The sequence below is a fragment of the Eleutherodactylus coqui genome, chromosome 8 (assembly GCF_035609145.1).
Source record: "Eleutherodactylus coqui strain aEleCoq1 chromosome 8, aEleCoq1.hap1, whole genome shotgun sequence".
In the NCBI taxonomy this organism is placed as follows: Eukaryota; Metazoa; Chordata; class Amphibia; order Anura; family Eleutherodactylidae; genus Eleutherodactylus; species Eleutherodactylus coqui.
The window spans coordinates 4,643,885-4,663,892 of record NC_089844.1 but is presented as its reverse complement, the minus strand read 5'-3'; the positions used below and the strand labels follow the sequence as shown (position 1 = coordinate 4,663,892).

The 20,008-nt window shown below is 45.5% G+C and overlaps 1 protein-coding gene across 1 annotated transcript in view; it reads left to right on the top strand.

Annotated features, from left to right (window-relative positions):
* The window catches only part of TMEM163 (transmembrane protein 163), a 428,078-nt gene that overhangs the window by 310,933 nt on the left and 97,137 nt on the right, over positions 1–20,008 (top strand). The window lies entirely within an intron of this gene.

Sequence of the window (20,008 nt, the reverse complement as noted above, 5' to 3'; positions counted from 1 at the left end):
AAGTTCTAAAAGCCTTACTAACAAGGAAAACGTAATCGGCCGTCGCTTGTCAACGCGCGTCTTCTCCTTCTTCCAGCCGCGTATTACTTGGCGGAAAATAAAATCCTTCGTGACATCCGCCTTGCCGTGTAGTTTTAATAAAAACGCTACGCCGGCTAAGTGCTTTTTTGCAACACCGACGGACCGCCGTTTTTTCCGCAAAGCTGCCAGCATATCCAGCGTCGCCGCCCGCGCCTTCTCGCCGTCGGCGACGGAACCGCCTGACAATGAAAGCCAATGTAACCAAATAGAATTATAACTGTTCCACGTCGCACGCGTAACCGATGCCTCCACCAGCTTCAGTAATTCTGCTCTACCAGCTTCCATAAGTGAGGGGGGCATCGTGCCCCCTCGGCCTCCGCCTGGGGATGACGGTCCCTGAACGCCTCCATCTGAAAACGAGAGAGTGCGTCAGCCGCCCCATTGTCACGACCCGGAACATGCCTGGCTCGCAAGTAGATATTGCTTTGTAGACATTTCAAAACCACGTATCTCAATAACGCCAACACGGGTGGAGAAGCCGATGTCTGCTTATTGATAACATGTACCACTGCCGCATTATCTGACCAGAAACAGACCTTGCGGTCCTGAAACTCCGAGATCCATAATTCCAAAGCTACCACCACGGGAAAAAACTCCAACAGTGTCACGTTTTTGGTCCACTTTCTAAGCAACCAACTCTGGGGCCAGGGTTCCCGGCACCAATGGTTATTGAAAATGACCCCAAAACCTCCTGATCCCGCAGCGTCCGCAAACAGGCATATGTCGCTTCCGGTCACCTCCTCCTTAGGGCATATCACCTGCCCGTTGAAGGATTGCAAAAACACCTTCCAGATATGTAAATCAGCTCTCATCCCCTGAGTCACCCGCACGAAATGGTGAGGCTCCCGAATTCCCGTCATGGCTAAAGTCAGTCTTCTCGAGAAGACCCGCCGCATGGGGATAACTTTACAGGCAAAGTTAAGCAGGCCTGCCAGCCTCTGTATCTGGCGCAGGATGACCTTCCTGCAGCTGGACACTTCATTGACCACCTGGGTCAGCCTTGCTACTTTCTCCACTGGTAGCCTGAAAACCATCTCCTCGGAGTCGATCTCGATCCCGAGGAAGGTGATCCGTGTTAATGGGCCCACCGTTTTTTCCTCTGATAACGGGACCCCCACCCGACGCATGAGAGACTGGAAGGTTTTTAGCAAAATTGCGCAATCGGCTGATTTTTCCGAGCCCACAAACAAAAAGTCATCTAAATAATGTATCACCGATGAGATGCCCGTCTCATGCTTGAGTAACCACTCCAGGAAAGAACTAAACAATTTGAAATAATAACACGAAATCGAGCATCCCATCGGCAGACACACGTCTATAAAAAATTGATTCTCGACACGGCACCCCAGAAGGTGGAAACATTCGGGATGTACCGGTAACAACCGGAAAGCGGACTCAATGTCCGTCTTCGCCAGCCGAGCTCGCTTGCCCGCCGCCCTAACCAAACGCACCGCGCAATCAAAAGACGTATACGTCACCGCCGCCTGATCTTTCGATATACCGTTGTTAACCGAGTCACCGGCGGGGAAAGAAAGGTGATGAATTAAACGGAACTTACCGGTTTCTTTCTTAGGTACTAAACCCAAGGGGGAAACCCGCAAATTGGTAAAGGGTGGTGTTCCGAAAGGGCCGGCCATGCGGCCCAGCTCCACTTCTTTTATCAATTTTTCTTTGACCAAGCTAATGTTATCTAACGCCGATTTTAAATTCGGAGAAAACATCGACGCGGGAGAAAAAACGAACGGAATCACGAAACCCTCGGAAAAACCATCTTTAAGCATTTTTGCCGCCTGCTTCCTGTGGTAAATGTCTAACCACGGATGCAGGACCCGACTTTTCACTGCTGTTCGGTGCTCCACCGGCACCACCCACTGTGGCAGACGCTCTTTGTTTTTTAAAGCAGCGAACTGCTGCGTGCTGGCCACCGCAAACCGAGCATTCATGTCGGAATTTGCAGGTGGCGTAAAATCGGCAATGGCCCTCGTTATAGAGCCAACATGTGCCGTTAGGTCTCTGTGATGCCGCGGGGGGCTGTTGCCCGCCTCCCGCGGCTCCCGTCGGAAAGGACGCTCTGGCGGGCCGTTGTGCTAGGATCAGCTGGATCCACACGTCAGTCGCTTTTGTGGCCCAGCTTATGTGACTCATTCCGGATACGCGCCTGCGGAAATCCTCATCATAGCGCCACCAAGCTGACCCACCGTGCAGCTTGTAGGCGCTGTATATAGTATTTAAATAGACCATCAACTCTGGTCCTTTACTCGGCTGATGCTGACACACTACATGAGCCAAAACCATATACGCTTGAAGCCAATTGCCGAACGTCTTGGCAATCTTTGGCTTCTTTTCTGTACCACGTTCGGACAACCGTTCCTTGTCTACCATAACGTGGTCCACCGACAATAAGGACCAAATATCCACATATAAACCTTTTTTGATCCTTTCCGTAACATCCTCAGCCAAACCTACCCCTAGCGGGGCAACACCGCAGAACATCGAATCTGCATATTTTAAACCTTCCGTTGGGTCACCATCCGTACACAACGTTGAGCTTCCAGACACATTACTCACAGGCGGGCCTCTGCCCCCCAGTGAACCACCGGATCCTGCAAGCCCTTCTTGCGGATCCACCTTGCTCAACAATGACTTCAACACCGTGACCAAATCTTGTTTTTCCGCGCCCTTCGCGGGATCCATCACATTACACCAAGCATTTTGTAATGATAACTTACCAGCTCGACCGACCTCCGGCAACGCCAAGGGTGCTGTCCCAGCTGTATCCCTCCTCCGGATCCTGTGGTCTGGCGTGGGCTGACGACTGTCCTTTTGCGTAGCCTCCTGCGCCCTCTGCCGATGGGCCAAACCAGGCTGGTGTCCGCACGACCGTCCATGCGAGTGGCCTTGACTTCTGTAACTCCTGTAGTCTCTTGAACTTTGTTTAGCTTGTACATTGAGCAGATGCCGATGTTCTTCTGAGTCCCGTCTATCTTCTTCTGAGCTGCTCCTATCTATTCTACTGTCTCCTCTTGCCCTGCCGCTGCTGCTACTTGAAGCGCTGCTCGCCTGCTCTAGCTGCCCCGAACGCCTGGCTTCTTGTCTTATCGCCCTGGCTCTGTCCCTGCGCCTACGCCTAGCGCCCTGCCCTTGGCGGCCGCTGCTAGCGTAATTGCCTGATACTTGGGATGAATAACCCAACGTTTCTTGCAGCCTTGGGTCGAGGTATCTCGGGTTAACGAAACACCGATGCTGCATGCCTGTAGCGGGTGGCTGCACTAATGAAGTGTGTCTGCTTGGCCTCTGGGTGGTGTATACCCCCCTTTGCTGTCCCGGATATAGGGAAGCCTCCGGTCTATTACCGCCATAGTAAGATGGCATACTGTGGATATGACCCGGTTGGATAGCTGCATGTGGGCTCGGGGTCGGGCTACGTGACCCCTCAAACCGGCTACCCCTCCCTCGTTGTGCCCTTCCTGGGCTTAAAATGGCAGGGCTTGGGCTGCTAACGGGGCTGCTAGCGGGGCTGCTGGTGGGGGTGCTACAGGTGGCTGCTGCTCTCGGGATGTTCCCCCTCTTACTTGGCCCCCTGCCTTTCTGTTGCCTACCTTCTGCCGCGCTGCGCTCTGGCTGTGATGCTCTGTGGTGCTGGCGGGGTACGCGCCCTTCCCGCGTGTTCCCTCTCTCCTCCGACTGGATCCTGGCCGCACCACTCCTTGTCTGCGCTGTTTTGCGCGCCAGCGCGCGCTGCCCTGTTGCTATGGATGCTGCTGCCGCTGCTGTAGCAGATGGCTGAACTTCTCCTCTTCTGCTCCCGCTTGCCGGCGGTGAGCGCTGCCTCGTGGCGGGCCGTTTTCCCGCCAAACGGTTTGAACCCGGCGCCATCTTGTTTCCGGTTTTTGCGGCGGCCGCCGCTCCGTCTTCTCCCCTGCTGTTCCTCAGTCCACGTCGCTTGTTCGCCGGGCTCGGGCTGAGCCTCGCTGGCGGCTGCTTTCTTCGCTGCGGTCTTCCCCGCAGCTGCTCCTCTCCTTCCGGCGGCGCCTCGCTGGCTCCACTCTGTTGCGTCCCGGATCCCTCCGGCTCCGCCGCTCCCGCGGCCGTCCTGCAGCTCAGCAGCAATTCCTCCAGCCAGCTGGTGCCGTCCTGGATAACCGCCTCCTTGATTTGCGCCCGCAGGTCCTCCATTTTCTTTTCTTCTTGTCTTCTTGCCGGAATCCTCTTCTCCTCTTCTCCCGACATCTCCGGTCCTCAGCAGTAAGTTTCTTGTTCTTCTTCTTTAAACTACTCCTCCGCTCCGCTTGCTCTGATTTTCAAAATTTGTAATCCAAAAATTGTACTCCACGTGTCTTCTTCGCTGGTTTGCAAAAAAAAAAATTTTTAATCCAGGCAATTGTAATCCACGTGTCTTGCACGGCTCCGTCTTCTCTCTTCACTTGCTTCTCACTTCTGTTCCTCTTCCTTCCTTCTCCCCCCCTTCCGTTCTAAGCTCCTCCCCCTTTCTATCTCGCTATTACCCTAAAGCTCCGCCCCCAGTCCCCTGCAGCCGCGTTACTCACTATGCTGCATAAGATGTAATTTATAGTGAGGGGGATTCGGGTTGGTCAGAATATTTCCATGCAAATAGTAAGCTATTGCCATTATTTGCAATTTTGCTGAACAGTGAAAACACTTATGAATAAGAAAACCTCAGTAAACCTACAAAATAGCAATACTGATACCGCAACACTTAAACCTTCCCAAGGGATACAATGAGTGCTTCAGGTGGCGCTAATATACACTGTAAGGAATTGGAGTTGGTACAAATATTTCCGTGTAAGTAGTAAGCTATTGACATTATTTAACATTTTCCAGAACATTGCAAATAGTGATTTACAAACTTCAGCAGCTCGCTGAGGAGACATGTTGGCTCGTAGCTTTCGCATATGAGCTGCATGAAATTTCCTAACTTGTGGCTGGTGGCTGCGGTGACATCGTGGCTTGTCGCTGCCTCATGTAAGCTGCATTAGCTTCACAGTGGGGTCAGACCCTCTGGTGACATGTGTGCATGACAGAGACGGTTTGTTTCACCACTGGACAACGGTTAATGATTCAATCAAGGCTGGACTGGTGTTGGCGGCACTAACACCTGAGACGAAATGATATCATGTTCAAGATTTGAGAAGATAGTGGTGAAGGACTATGCTTCAATGCTGTTGGTCAGTATGCACTGCCATCTATGTATGTGGACATTTGTGAGGTGTCCTTTATTGGAGTCTCCACACAGTGGTGCAGATGTCTTGCAAACAGCTGCAAACAGCCAGACTGAAGACTGGTGTATCCATAGCAACTAAGGCTGCGGTGGTTTGTGGGGGATGTAGTCCAGCCATAATTCCTCATTCAGTGCACAGAGATTGAAGGACCTCTGATAACGTCACTGTCATGTGATCAGGCTCTGTTGGTTTAGGACCTGCAATGACCTCACCATGATGTGATCAGGGGTGAAGCTCAGAGACCGTGTATCTTATCACATGACAGTGATGTCATCACAGGTCCTGTGAGCACACGGCTGCTGTCATGCTCTGTGTTTTATGTGTGTGTGTGTATATGTGTGTATTGTATGTATATGTGTGTGTATATATGTGTATATATATATATATATATATATATATATATATAGTGTTTCAGGACCCACACGCACTCACAGCCAAGTGATCATTAGCACTTTGACATGTACAGCTGGTATGTTATACATCCCTGTATGGCAGCAGAAAAGCAGTACTAATCTCTTGCTGGTTCAGATAGGCGGCTCAAGGTTGACTTCCATCCTTCTGAGTGTCGATACAATGAGTACCAAGTGGGGGGTAATAAATAAATTACCTGAAAGCACTGTGGAATAAGTTGATGCTATACAAATAACAAGATTTATTTATTTCATTTTAGTGACATGGAGCATGCTGGTATAACCTGGGTATCTCCTGTATATAGTTATATATGTACAGCTGGTATAAGTTATACATCTCCCTGTATATAGTAATATAGAGCATGCTGGTATAACCTGGGTATCTCCTGTATATAACTATATATGTACAGCTGGTATAAGTTATACATCTCCTGTATATAGTGATATGGAGCATGCTGGTATAACCTGGGTATCTCCTGTATATAATTATATAAGTACAGCTGGTATAAGTTATACATCTCCTGTATATAGTGATATGCAGTATGCCGGTATAACCTGGGGATCTCCTGTATATAATTATATATGTACAGCTGGTATAAGTTATACATCCTGTATATAGTGATATGGAGCATGCTGTTATAACCTGGGTATCTCCTGTATATAGTTATATATGTACAGCTGGTATAAGTTATACATCTCCCTGTATATAGTAATATAGAGCATGCTGGTATAACCTGGGGATCTCCTGTATATAACTATATATGTACAGCTGGTATAAGTTATACATCTTCTGTATATAGTGATATGGAGCATGCTGGTATAACCTGGGTATCTCCTGTATATAATTATATAAGTACAGCTGGTATAAGTTATACATCTCCTGTATATAGTGATATGCAGTATGCCGGTATAACCTGGGGATCTCCTGTATATAATTATATATGTACAGCTGGTATAAGTTATACATCCTGTATATAGTGATATGGAGCATGCTGTTATAACCTGGGTATCTCCTGTATATAGTTATATATGTACAGCTGGTATAAGTTATACATCTCCCTGTATATAGTAATATAGAGCATGCTGGTATAACCTGGGGATCTCCTGTATATAACTATATATGTACAGCTGGTATAAGTTATACATCTTCTGTATATAGTGATATGGAGCATGCTGGTATAACCTGGGTATCTCCTGTATATAATTATATAAGTACAGCTGGTATAAGTTATACATCTCCTGTATATAGTGATATGCAGTATGCCGGTATAACCTGGGGATCTCCTGTATATAATTATATATGTACAGCTGGTATAAGTTATACATCCTGTATATAGTGATATGGAGCATGCTGGTATAACCTGGATATCTCCGGTATATAATTATATATGTATAGCTGGTATAAGTTATACATCCTGCATATAGTGATATGGACCATGCTGGTATAAGCTGGGTATTTCCTGTATATAATTATATATGTACAGCTGGTATAAGTTATACATCCTGTATATAGTGATATGGAGCATGCCGGTATAACCTGGGGATCTCCTGTATATAATTATATATGTACAGCTGGTATAAGTTATACATCGCCTGTATATAGTGATATGTAGCATGTTGGTATAACCTGGGTATCTCCTGCATATAATTATATATGTACAGCAGGTATAAGTTATACATATACCTGTATATAGTGATATAAAGCATGCTGGTATAACCTGGATATCTCCGGTATATAATTATATATGTATAGCTGGTATAAGTTATACATCTGTATATAGTGATATGGAGCATGCTGGTATAACCTGGGGATCTCCTGTATATAATTATAAATGTACAGCTGGTTTAAGTTATACATCCTGTATATAGTGATATGGAGCATGCTGGTATAACCTGGGTGTCTCCTGTATATAATTGTATATGTACAGCTAATATAAGTTATACATCTCCTGTATATAGTGATATGGAGCATGCTAGTATAACCTGGGTATCCCCTGTATATAATTATATATGTACAGCTGGTATAAGTTATACATCTGTATATAGTGATATGGAGCATGCTGATATAACCTGGGGATCTCCTGTATATAATTATATATGTACAGCTTGTATAAGTTATACATCCTGTATATAGTGATATGGAGCATACTGGTATAACCTGGGTATCTCCTGTATATAATTATATAAGTACAGCTGGTATAAGTTATACATCTCCTGTATATAGTGATATGCAGTATGCCGGTATAACCTGGGGATCTCCTGTATATAATTATATATGTACAGCTGGTATAAGTTATACATCCTGTATATAGTGATATGGAGCATGCTGGTATAACCTGGATATCTCCGGTATATAATTATATAAGTACAGCTGGTATAAGTTATACATCTCCTGTATATAGTGATATGCAGTATGCCGGTATAACCTGGGGATCTCCTGTATATAATTATATATGTACAGCTGGTATAAGTTATACATCCTGTATATAGTGATATGGAGCATGCTGGTATAACCTGGATATCTCCGGTATATAATTATATATGTACAGCTGGTATAAGTTATACATCCTGTATATAGTGATATGGACCATGCTGCTATAACCTGGGTATCTCATGTATATAATTATATATGTACAGCTGGTATAAGTTACACATCCCCTGTATATAATGATATGGAGCATGCTGCTATAACCTGGGTATCTCATGAATATAATTATACATGTACAGCTGATATAAGTTACCCATCTCCTGTATATAGTAATATGGAGCATGACGGTATAACCTGGGTATCTCCTGTATATAATTATACATGTACAGTTGGTATAAGTTATATATCTCCTGTATATAGTGATATGGAGGATCCTGGTATAACCTGGGGATCTCCTGTATATAATTATCTATGTACAGTTGGTATAAGTTATATATCTCCTGTATATAGTGATATGGAGCATGCTGGTATAGCCTGGGTATCTGCTGTATATAATTATACATGTACAGCTGGTATAAGTTATACATCCTGTATATAGTGATATGGAGCATGCTGGTATAACCTGGGTATCTCCAGTATATAATTGTATATGTACAGCTTGTATAAGTTATACATCTCCTGTATATAGTGATATGGAACATGCTGGTATAACCTGGGTATCTCCTGTATATAGTGACATGGAGTATGCTGGTATAACCTGTATATCTGCTGTATATAATTGTATATGTACAGCTGGTATAAGTTATACATCTCCTGTATATAGTGATATGGAGCATGCTGGTATAACCTGGGTATCTCCTGTATATAATTATATATGTACAGCTGGTATAAGTTATACATCTCCTGTATATAGTGATATGGAGCATGCTGGTATAACCTGGGTATCTCCTGTATATAATTATATATGTACAGCTGGTATAAGTTATACATCCTGTATATAGTGATATGGAGCATGCTGGTATAACCTGGGGATCTCCTGTATATAATTGTATATGTACAGCTTGTATAAGCTATACATCCTGTATATAATGGTATGGAGCATGCTGGTATAACCTGGGTCTAAACTTATAATGTAGATAAATATTATTATATCACAGAGGATGCTGAGGTAGTACCATGTTTCTAAAATCAAATTCATCACCCTCCCCCACAAAGCTCTCCATGGCGCCGTGTCACCGTAGATCGCCTCCATCCAGCCCGCACACTCTGAACAGCTAACACACTTCGATTAAACGCCCCTCTAATTCCATCCTCACACGTTCGCCTCCAGGACCTCTCGAGTTGCACCGATCCTCTGGAGTGCACCACCCCATAACATTCGGTCATCCCCAATGCATGGAATTTCACACTCGCCTTAAAAGCGCACCTCTTCACAAAGGCATACCAAACTTTCTGATCTCATTTTTCCCCCCACCAAATGCCCCTGCCCCTCCCTATGGCTCCCTACACTTTCCACTTTGCTTATCATAACATTTTCAGCTCCTGTGCCTCCTTATTATCCCCTCCCCATGCTGTTTCCTAATAATTAACCCCTTAGTGATGGCCCCATCATAAAACTACGTCCTGCCTGAGTGGGCTTTAATCCTAGAGGACGTAGTATTATGTGTCCTCTTAGGATTAATACCCCTTAGGCTCTGGACGTGACAGCTCCATGCTGTCGATGCCCGCAGGTAGCCGACAGCATGGAGCTGTCATCCCGGGCTGTCTCCCCCCCCCCCCCCCAGCAATTCGATCGGCGCTATCCAATCGATAGCGCCGATTGCATAAAAATTACAAAACGTTTTTAAAAAGTGAAACATTCTGCTGCCCTCATGGATCGGATCCATGGGGGCAGCTGAAATTACTCACCCCCGTCCCCTGCACTGCTGCTCGCTGTTCTCATCCTCCGGGTCCCGAAGCCGGCCTTCTGAGCATGCGTGCCAGGTGGCATTACGTCAGCCGCATGCGCAGAAGGCCCGGAGCCGCGGGAAATTCAAAATCTCCTGGCTCCCAGCTCTTGTAGGTAGCCGGGAGGCAGGAGATGTCAGCGGGGACCGCGGTGAGCGGTCCCCAGTACCGCGATCGCCGTTATCCAATGGATATCGGCGATTGCGGAAAAGTGAAGTTTCACTTCCCCTCATGGATCCATGAGGGGAGGTGAAAATACTCACCTCGGTCCTCCCCGATGTCCCCTTCTGCGCATGCGCGCGCCCGACGTCACTCATCAGGCGCGTGCACAGAGGGGCTCGAGACCTGGGAAATTCAAAATCCCTCTGCTCCTGGCTGCCATGTGTAGCCAGGAGCAGAGGGATGTCACCGGGGACATGATCCCTGTTATCCGATGGATGACAGTGATCATGTAAAGTAAAAAAAAAAGTGTAAAAAAAAATAAATTTTTTAAAGTTGAAACGTAAGCTTTTTTAACTTTTTTTAAATCTCCCCCCACGGATCATATCTGTGAGGGAGGATGAAAGTACGTACATAAGGCCCCCGGATTTATCCGTGGACCCTACCCCAGCTTCTGCGCACACGCCAGTCGCCAAAATAGCGGACGTATGCGCAAAAGCTGTAGAGTGCCAGGATAATTTAAATTCTCCCTGCTCCTGGCTACAAAACTGAGCCAAGAGCCTGGAGATTTCACGGGGGGCCGCGGTGAGCGGTTCCTGATCACGTGTTCGCCGTTATCCAATGGATAATGGCGGTCACGTAAAAGTTTTTTAAAAAATTGAAGTTTCGATGCGATTGGTGAGAGGAGATGAAACTTTTTATCGGAGGCCTCCATATTTGCACCCCGACTCAATCCTCATCCGTGAACTTTCCCGAATTCTGCACATGCGACTGCCGGCAAAACACCGGACTCATGCGCAGGAGTCGGGGAGCCCAGGAAACTTAAAATCTCCTTGCTCCCAGCGACCAACAGTGGCCGAGAGCCTGGAGCAGGGACCTTGTTGAGCGGTCGCCGGTCATGTGATAAAGTAGCGATCTACCTTAGGTCGGTCTCACATGACCGGATAGGAATTATGGATTCCGCATGCGTCTGATCCGCGGTAATACGCAGATCAATCGCATTGGATTACACAATTCCGCTGACATTAGCGGGTCGGAATTGTGTAATCCACTCGCAGAAAAGAGAACGCAGCAGGTTCTATTTTACGGCGGATATCCGCAAGGTAGAGCCTATTGTGCTCCATGGTCGCGGATATACCCGTAGCCCATACGCTACTACCTTGTATACGGGCTGCGGGTACCCGTGTCATCGCTAAGCGACGGCGCGGGAAATACAAACAACAAAAAAGGTGTACTGCGCATGACCGCCTGTGTGAGTAGACAGTTATGCGCAGTACATTATGCGGCCGTACGCAGGGTCACAGCCGGCTCACAGCTGGGATCCACTGCAGGCCTCCGCAAGCAGATTCCACCTACGGCCGTGTGAGCCCGGCGTTATTTAGACCGCTACCTGTAATCCGTAATTTACAAGAAGCCCCAGGAACGCTCGCCTTCATGCAGTTCCAGGAGCAGCTTGTTGAGCGCCTTCTATGTGAGACCGCCGCACCGCAGCAAGATTACGGAGACTCACAGAGCGCCACTTTACACCCCATCCCTGCCACTGAGATCACGAAATACCCCCAAAAGCATGAGAGGAGGGGGAATACCCGGTGTTATAGCCCCATGTACCCATCCCAACCGGCCCCCGTGGTTACCCCTGCCTTCGGAAATACTACACAGTTCACATTATTACTTTTATCTAAGATTTAGGGAACGCCAAAAAGGGTGCAGGGGGTGTGTGACTGTGTGTGTGTGTGGGGGGGGGGGATATTTTTAGGGAGTCAATTTTTATTCTGTACAGATGAGCAATGGGGCCTGGAATGTATTCAGTTGTGCCCTGAAATCCAACGGGTGTTCCCTCCATTACAGGCCTTGCCATGTGTCCTTTAAGTAGATTAGGGCCACAAGGGGTATGTTTCTGAACACGGGACAAACAGGGGGATCCATTTTGGGGTGAAGGTCTTCATTCCTATGTACCCTGTACAAAAAAAACAGTTTTTAAATTTAAAAAATTGCCAAAAAAATTGAAAATCGTCATTTTTTTTCCTTCTGCTTTGCTTAAATTCATTCAAATACTGTGGGATCAAAATACGCAGTACACCCCTAGATGAATTTGTTAAGGAGTCTAGTTCTCAAAATGGGGTCAATTGTGGGGGTTCCTTATCGTTTTGGCCGCTCAAGGGCTCTACAAGTGGGCAATGGTGCCTGGAATTTATTCCGTTGTACCCTGAAATCCTACGGGTGCTTCTTCTATTATGGGCCTAGCCATGTGTCCTGTAAGTAGATTAGGGCCACTAAGGGTATGTCTCTGAACACGGGACAAACAGGGCTATCTATTTTGGGGTGAAAGTCTTCATTCCTATGTACACTGGACAAAAAAACTTTTTAAATTGACGCAATTGCCAAAAAAATGAAAATCGTAATTTTTTCCTTCTGCTTTGCTTAGATCTATTCAAAAATTGTAGGGTTAAAATACACAGTACACCCCTAGAAGAACGCGGTAAGGGGTCTAGTTTTCAAAATCGGGGTCATTTGTGGGGGTTCTCAATAGTTTTGGCCACTCAAGGGCTCTACAAGCGTGCAATGGGGGATAAAAGTCCTTCAAGCAAAATTTATGTTCTAAAAGCCACCGACTACTCCTTACATTTTGGGCCCCGTTGTGCATCCAGACATAAGATTAGGGCCACAATGGGTATGTCTCTGAACAGGGGACAAACAGGGGTATCTATTTTGGGGTGCAAGTCTTCATTCATGTGTGTGCTGTACAAAAAAAGCTGTTTTTAAAGTGACAGAATTGCCAAAAAAACGAAAATCACAATTTTTTCCTTTTGCTTTGCTTGAATTCATTCAAAAACTGTGGGGTCAAAATACGGAGTACACCTTTAGAGGAATTTGTTAAGGGGTCTAGTTTTCAAAATGGGGTCATTTGTGGGGGGTTTTCTATGGTTTTGGGCGCTCAAGAACTCTACAAGTGGGCAATGGGGCCTAAAAGGACTTCAAGCAAAATTTATGTCCTGAAAGACACTGACTACTGCTTTCATTTTGGGCCCCGTTGTGCACTCAGATATAATATTAGGGCCACAATGGATGTCTCTGAACACTGGACAAACGGGGGAACCATTTTGGGGTGTAAATCCTCATTTTCATGTAAACTACAGGAAAAAAATATGTCTTTAAAATGATATATTTGTAAAAATATGAAATTTTACTTTTTCTCCTCTAAATTTAATTAATTCCAGGAAAAAAATGGTGGGGTCAAAATACTCATAACACCCCTCAGTGAATACATTAAGGGGTGTAGTTTTTAAAATGGGGTCATTTGGGGGGGTATCTATTATTCTGACACTCATGAGCCTTTGCAAACTTGGCTTGGTGCAGGAAAACAAAGGGTTCCTCAAAATGCTGAAAAGTAATGTTAAATTTGTACGTCTCCTAAATGGTTAAAAAAAAAACAACAAGTTTTCAAATGTGCTTCCAGAATAAAGTTAACAGATGGAAATATATACCTTAGCAAAAATTTGTACAGTATGTTTGCACATATTTGCATAATTACAGTTGAAAATGTGAAAAAAAATGACTATTTTTTCAAAATGTTCCCTATATTGGCGCTTTTAATAAATATCCATAAATACTATCCGTCTATTTTTTCCACTCATATGAAGTACAACATGTGGTGAAAAAACATGTCAGAATCACTTGGATATGTAAAGCCTTTACGGAGTTAGGCTATGTTAAGTGACACATGGCAGATTTTCAAAATTTGGCTCCGTCACTAAGGGGTTGAATACCCCGCGCAGTCCTCACACTGTGCTCCTTCGTGCCTCGTCTCCTGCCCCTGTACCTCCTGTATTACCCCCACATAATTGTATACAACATGTAATTATCGTTTGTGTTTCCCCGTGCTTTGAACGCGCTGTGGAATTAATTAGTGCTATACAAATAACGATTATTATTTTTCCCCGAAAAAGACCCTGTCATATATTATTTTTTGCCCCAAAAGATGTGCTAGGGGATGTCTTATTATACTTGTCTAGTAGGCTTGGTCCAGGTCCCTCCCGCTACTCTCCAAAACTCCAGCGTGGTTTCTGCGGTCCTCGGCTGCCCACAGAAGATGGTTACACTGAGCGATGACCGATGAGCTTCATCTCTTATGCTGCATAAACAATGGCCGATTTGCTCATTGCTCAGTGTGAACAGCCGCAGTTCAGTAGCGAACGGCCGCTGTGTATCACAATGGAGGGGGGCGTGAGAGCGAGAGGAGAGAAGTCTCCTGCACTGCCCCTCCCCCTGCTGGCCGCTCCGTGAACCAGCCAGCTCCCATGCAGGAGCACTGCAGCGAGGACACAGGGGCGAGTGTCGCATCATTTGCCCGACGCTCGTCCTGTATAAAAGGACCTTAAATTTGACTGTTTTTGTTCTTTACCACAATTTCTTGGTGGACGCCTATATACTTTTTCCGAGACCCCCATTATCTAAGGGTGCATGCTTTCAAGCTCTGCATAATGCAGCCCACGTGTTTCTAGCCGGCCTTCTGAGTTGCCAGGCAATAAATGCAGCTCGGACCAGCATTTCATATTGTACACTGCGTGCCAGTATTCCCGTGACTTAGTATTTGCTGCATCTGCTGGCTTTTCCGTGTGTCGGCTGGAAACCTACATGGGCTATAAAATTGATGTAGAAACAATAGCACATATGCCCCAATGTATGCCAGTTTGTGGCGCCATCAGCATAGTAATTTAATGATAACATCCTAGCTGCCTGAAGCCACCAGCAGGGGGAGCTGCTCACTAGGCATTAGACACTCTTCTGCAATATGCCGCTTCACGGCGGAGGTAAAAGGACACCAGTATTCTTTGTTTTAAAATTTTGCTGTGAAGATGATAAAATCTGAAACGCGGAGCTGCTCAACTTCCACTGCGGCTCTGATTCTGCGTGTTTATAAAGGGTTCTAATGAATATGAAGCATTTATTGAGTTTCTTTCTCAACTCTTGTGCATGTCTTTAATAAGATCGACTGTAAAGTCACTTTAGAAAAATGTTAAAGTAGGTTAAAAAAAACGTGGAAGACACATGAGGGGCGTCCTTTGTTTTGCAGATCTCCCCCTTTGGAAGACTTTAGTTAAGGCCCATTTACACGGAGCGATGATCGCTGACAGTGACAGCTTTGAGCGATCATTTTGCATAAACTATTAAGTAGCTTCTCAGGAACTTTATAGCTATTTAGTGTGCAAATGAAGCCTTAGCTGAAAGCAGTTAATAGCCGGAGGGCTCTTATCTGCATTCAGCTCCTTTGTTCTCCGACGGGAAACTATGCTATCAGCACTAACTGCGGAGAACTGCTGATAAGACTGCACAACGATTTTTAGGTTGGCCTGAATTTAACCACCAGCTAGCAGTGCACAATGGCCGCGCGTTTAGATGCAATGATTATTGCTCAATCGCTTTTTAGCGCTTTTTTTTTGTTGAGTGATCATCGCTCAGTATAAATGGGCCTTAAGACTGGTGCAGCATCTGGGTGGCGCACAAGTCTGAAAGTTCATGCAGAAGCCTGTGAGGAACGGCCACTGGGGGGAGTCATTGTGGCCACGCATCTGCCTGCTATCTCTGTACCTGTAACCAGACACGGCTCATGCTGGATCTCAGGTCTTCATCACAATACTGAATATTCGCCTCATTCGCATATTATCTGGTTAATTAGCTTCCAGCCCATCCTACTTCAGGAGTGCCAGTAATGTCTCCCTATTCCTGCGCCTTGTTATGACAGCTGCAGAAGTGGAGACGGGTCCTTGTGTCATGTGACTCCATGATTACACATGCATAGAATAGTTTATGACACGTCGCATCGGCTACACCGGCGCAGATCTCCTGTTATAGCACGACATGAGCCGCACGCTGCATATATTATTCTACAAGGGGGAGGGGGACAATAAACCATGAGGCTTGTGTGCGCAAATCCTCCCTGTCTACAGTGGATAGAAATGGTCTAAACACCCAATAACCTGTCTTTCCACCTTTAGCATGGGCCGTTAATTCTACTGAAGTGAACTGAAATCTGCTAAGCTGAATCCACACAAGCCTTGACATGGGCATGTTTGGCGGGTCATTTCGCTGCACAAATAATAATGCAGCGTGCTCTGTGCTCCTGTGCAGGAAAAGAACAAATCTTCAGCTCATTAAACTAATTGGCTATTTCAATGGCTGAAATCCTAAAATAAAATATAACTTATTTAATTTTATTATAAAATCCTACAAGGAAAGGTGAAGGCTTCATAAAAGAAAACTGAATGTGTGTTCAGATGATGTATTTACTTATACGTTTCTTCTTAAGCAGTCACACAGGTATAGTAGTGGTTACCTGCTATAGTTGTCACAGTAGTGATATTCTGGTAACTATGATCCTTGTTGTCCCATGTAGTATCAGACAATATAGAAGGAATCCATATCGATTCCGTTATACATCAAGCTCTCGTCTGCCAGGCTCAACGCGTTTCCTCGTTTACACAATTCATCAGGAGCAAAAGTATCATAGTACCACTAGGGAAGAGAGAGAGAGTATTCAAAAAGATCTAGAAAAGCTTGCACAGTGGTCGGCGACTAACAGAATGGTATTTAACAAGGAGAAATGCAAAGTCCTACATCTGGGCAAGAAAAATGAAGAAAGCACATTGAATTGGGCTAAGCAGCAGCACATGTGAAAAAGACTTGGGTATACTACTAGATCATAGACTGAACATGAGTCAACAATGTGATGCAGCAGCCAAAAAGGCAAACACAATTCTGGGATGTATTAGGAGAAGCATAGAGTCTAGATCATGTGAGGTCATTATCCCCTCTACTCCTCCTTAGTCAGACCTCATCTGGAATACTGGGTCCAGTTCTGGGCACCCCACTTTATAAAAGACATAGACAAACTGGAGCAAGTTCACAAGAGTTACCAAGATGGTGAGCGGTCTGCAAATCATGTCCTATGAGGAACGGTTAAAGGATCTGGGAATGTTTAGCAGGAGAGAAGGCTGAGAGGAGACTTAATAGCGGTCTACAAATATCTGAAGGGCTGTCACAGTGCAGAAGGATCAGCCCTATTCTCATCTGCACAAGGAAAGACTAGAAGCAATGGGATGAAACTGAAAGGGAGGAGACACAGATTAGATATTAGACAGTGAGGGGGATCAATGAGTGGAACAGGTTACCACAGGAGGTGGGGAGTTCTTCAATGGAAGTGTTCATACAAAAGCTGGACAGACATCTGTCTGGGATGATTTAGTGATCCTGCACTGAGCAGGGGGTTGGACCCGATGACCCCGGAGGACCCGATGACCCCGGAGGACCAGATGACCCCGGATGTTCCTTCTAACTCTACCATTCTATAATTCTATGACAAAGCACATTCCTCTACAGACTCTGCCAGATGTGATGGAGGTTTTGGTAAAACATGGCTTGGCTTGTGTAGTTGCCCAGAAAGTCCTACAGGATGTCACACATTCACTAATCTTTAACACTCCCGTTTATGTTCTCCTTAAGAGATATTTTTGGGATTGTCAGTCAGAAACCCTGTTTCTCCCCTTTACTTAACAGATGACATCCTAATCTGTCCGGCAACGTCTATCTCCTGATTGTTACTGTCCTACTGATTGCTGATTGGAAGACGGGATCCAAGCCCGGGAAAAGAGAGCAGTGCAAGTTGGGATGTGGGGAGGAGTTAGTTTTTAGTCGAAGAGTTTGAGCAGTAAAATCAGTTCCAGTCAATGAGAAAAAAAGTCTGAGTCATTCAGCCAGTCAGTCAGACCGAGCTGGAGCGTGAAGAACGTGAGTCCGCAAGCCATTCGGTCAGAGAAAGTCAGTCAGAGAGGAGGCTGAGGAAAAGTCCAGTCACAATCTGATGAGAAGCAGAGTCAGTCGGAAGGAAGCTCGTGAAGTGTCTCCACACCAGTGCAGTGTGGAGGAGAAGACGTTGGGATCATAGTACTAAAACAGGGAGTGTGACGAGCCTCTGCTCCTCTACAGTCACAGGGAAAAGTCGGGCCCCACCCAAGTCTCCATTACCCCCATAGTCTGCCTCACCAACTAGTTCAAACAAACGCCTAGATAACTCAAACTGACTGGAATCCCGTAAAAGGAAAAGCTAAAATAGAGCGAGCGAGGGCATTGAAGAGAACTCTGGGAAAGGTCCTAGCAAATCCTGAAGTCAGCGGATCATCCTGTATTAGACAGAAATTAGCACAACTGTTCTCAGAGAAAAAGAAAAGTAAGACTGTTAGTAAAACGGGGTACCTTGGGTTTGTCTTGTCTCACTTATTTTCATGCCATCCACTAAGAGTTGACAGCCTAAAGGTACTGGCGTCACCCGTGACAAAAACCTCTCGGCATTTGACGATTTAAGTCCCAATTCTTGTTTAACCACCTCGCGCGACCATTTTGTGGAGAGAGAGAGCTCACAGAGCCACCTGTGACCGCCATCTTGTTTATGCCCGGGGTCTCCCCCACTAGGATGCCGCACTTGGTACACCCTCTATTGCTCCTATTACCCCCCCCCCCCCGCCTGCCTCACTTAGACACCTTCAAGCTCAACAATTAGTCCACGTATACCCTTCCCTGTAACTGTGCACTCTGGAACTGCCAGTCAGCATGCAACAAACTCCCCGCCATCCACAACTTTTTCACAGTTAAATCTCTAAATCTGCTAGCTCCCAGAAACGTGGATACCGTCACTGCCTCCCCTGCTGCATTGTCTTACAATGGCCTGTACTTCTTCCACACCCTAAGACCGGAAAACAGGTGTGGTGGAGGAGTAGATGCTCTTCTCTCCCACAATGTACCTACCAGGTTCTCTCCAACCCCGATAACCTCACTCACTTTCCCATTGTTTGAGGTACATACCTTACGACTTTTCCGTCCACTGTCCATGCGAGTAGCAGTTATCTACCAACCCTGGCTCATGCCTCAAATGGGCTTCATCTGGCGGTGTTCTAGCTGTACTGAATAGCTGTGGAGGGAGGTGCAAATGTCCACAGACTTGATCCACTTTAAATTCATGCTCAGAACCTACAACCTCGCCCTCCACCGTGCCAAAGAAGCCTGCTTCACCGCTCCTCTCCTCACTGTCTCACAACCCTAAATGACCCTGACACTTTTCACTCCTTTTTTAGCGCTAAACTGTCTCCATCAGCTGATTACTACATGGAACCGGGGTTTTCTATCTGTCCCCGTCTTGTAAGCGCTGCAGAATATGTTGGCGCCATATAAATAAAGATTATCATTATCTGAGAGATTTTGAGACTGCAGGTTCACGTACCCTACAGAACATTAAAAAAAATGTAAAGTTTAAAATAGTTGAAAAAAATAAACATTTTTGTGCACTTTTCCCCTCTTTTGTTCGAAATGTTATTAAAAACCCTTGTTTGATATTTTTGCCTCCATCAAAACTACAATAAATGAACACAATAACCAGGCCAAATTTTCGAAATCTGACGTGTCACTTTAACATGGAATAACTCTGGAAAGGTTTTCTCACCACATGTCCTAGTTCACTTAGGTGGTTAAAACTGACCAATAGGATTTTTGTATATTTAATAATGGCACCAAAATTTTGAAAATGTTGAAGAAAATTCTAATTTTTTTCACATTTTCAACTGCACAATGTCAAATGTGTGTGAACAGTGTACAAATTATTGATAAGATATACATTTCCATCTGTTTACTTTATTCTGGAAAGACATAGGAAAAACCTTTATTTTCTAACCATTTAAGAAACCTACAAATTTAAC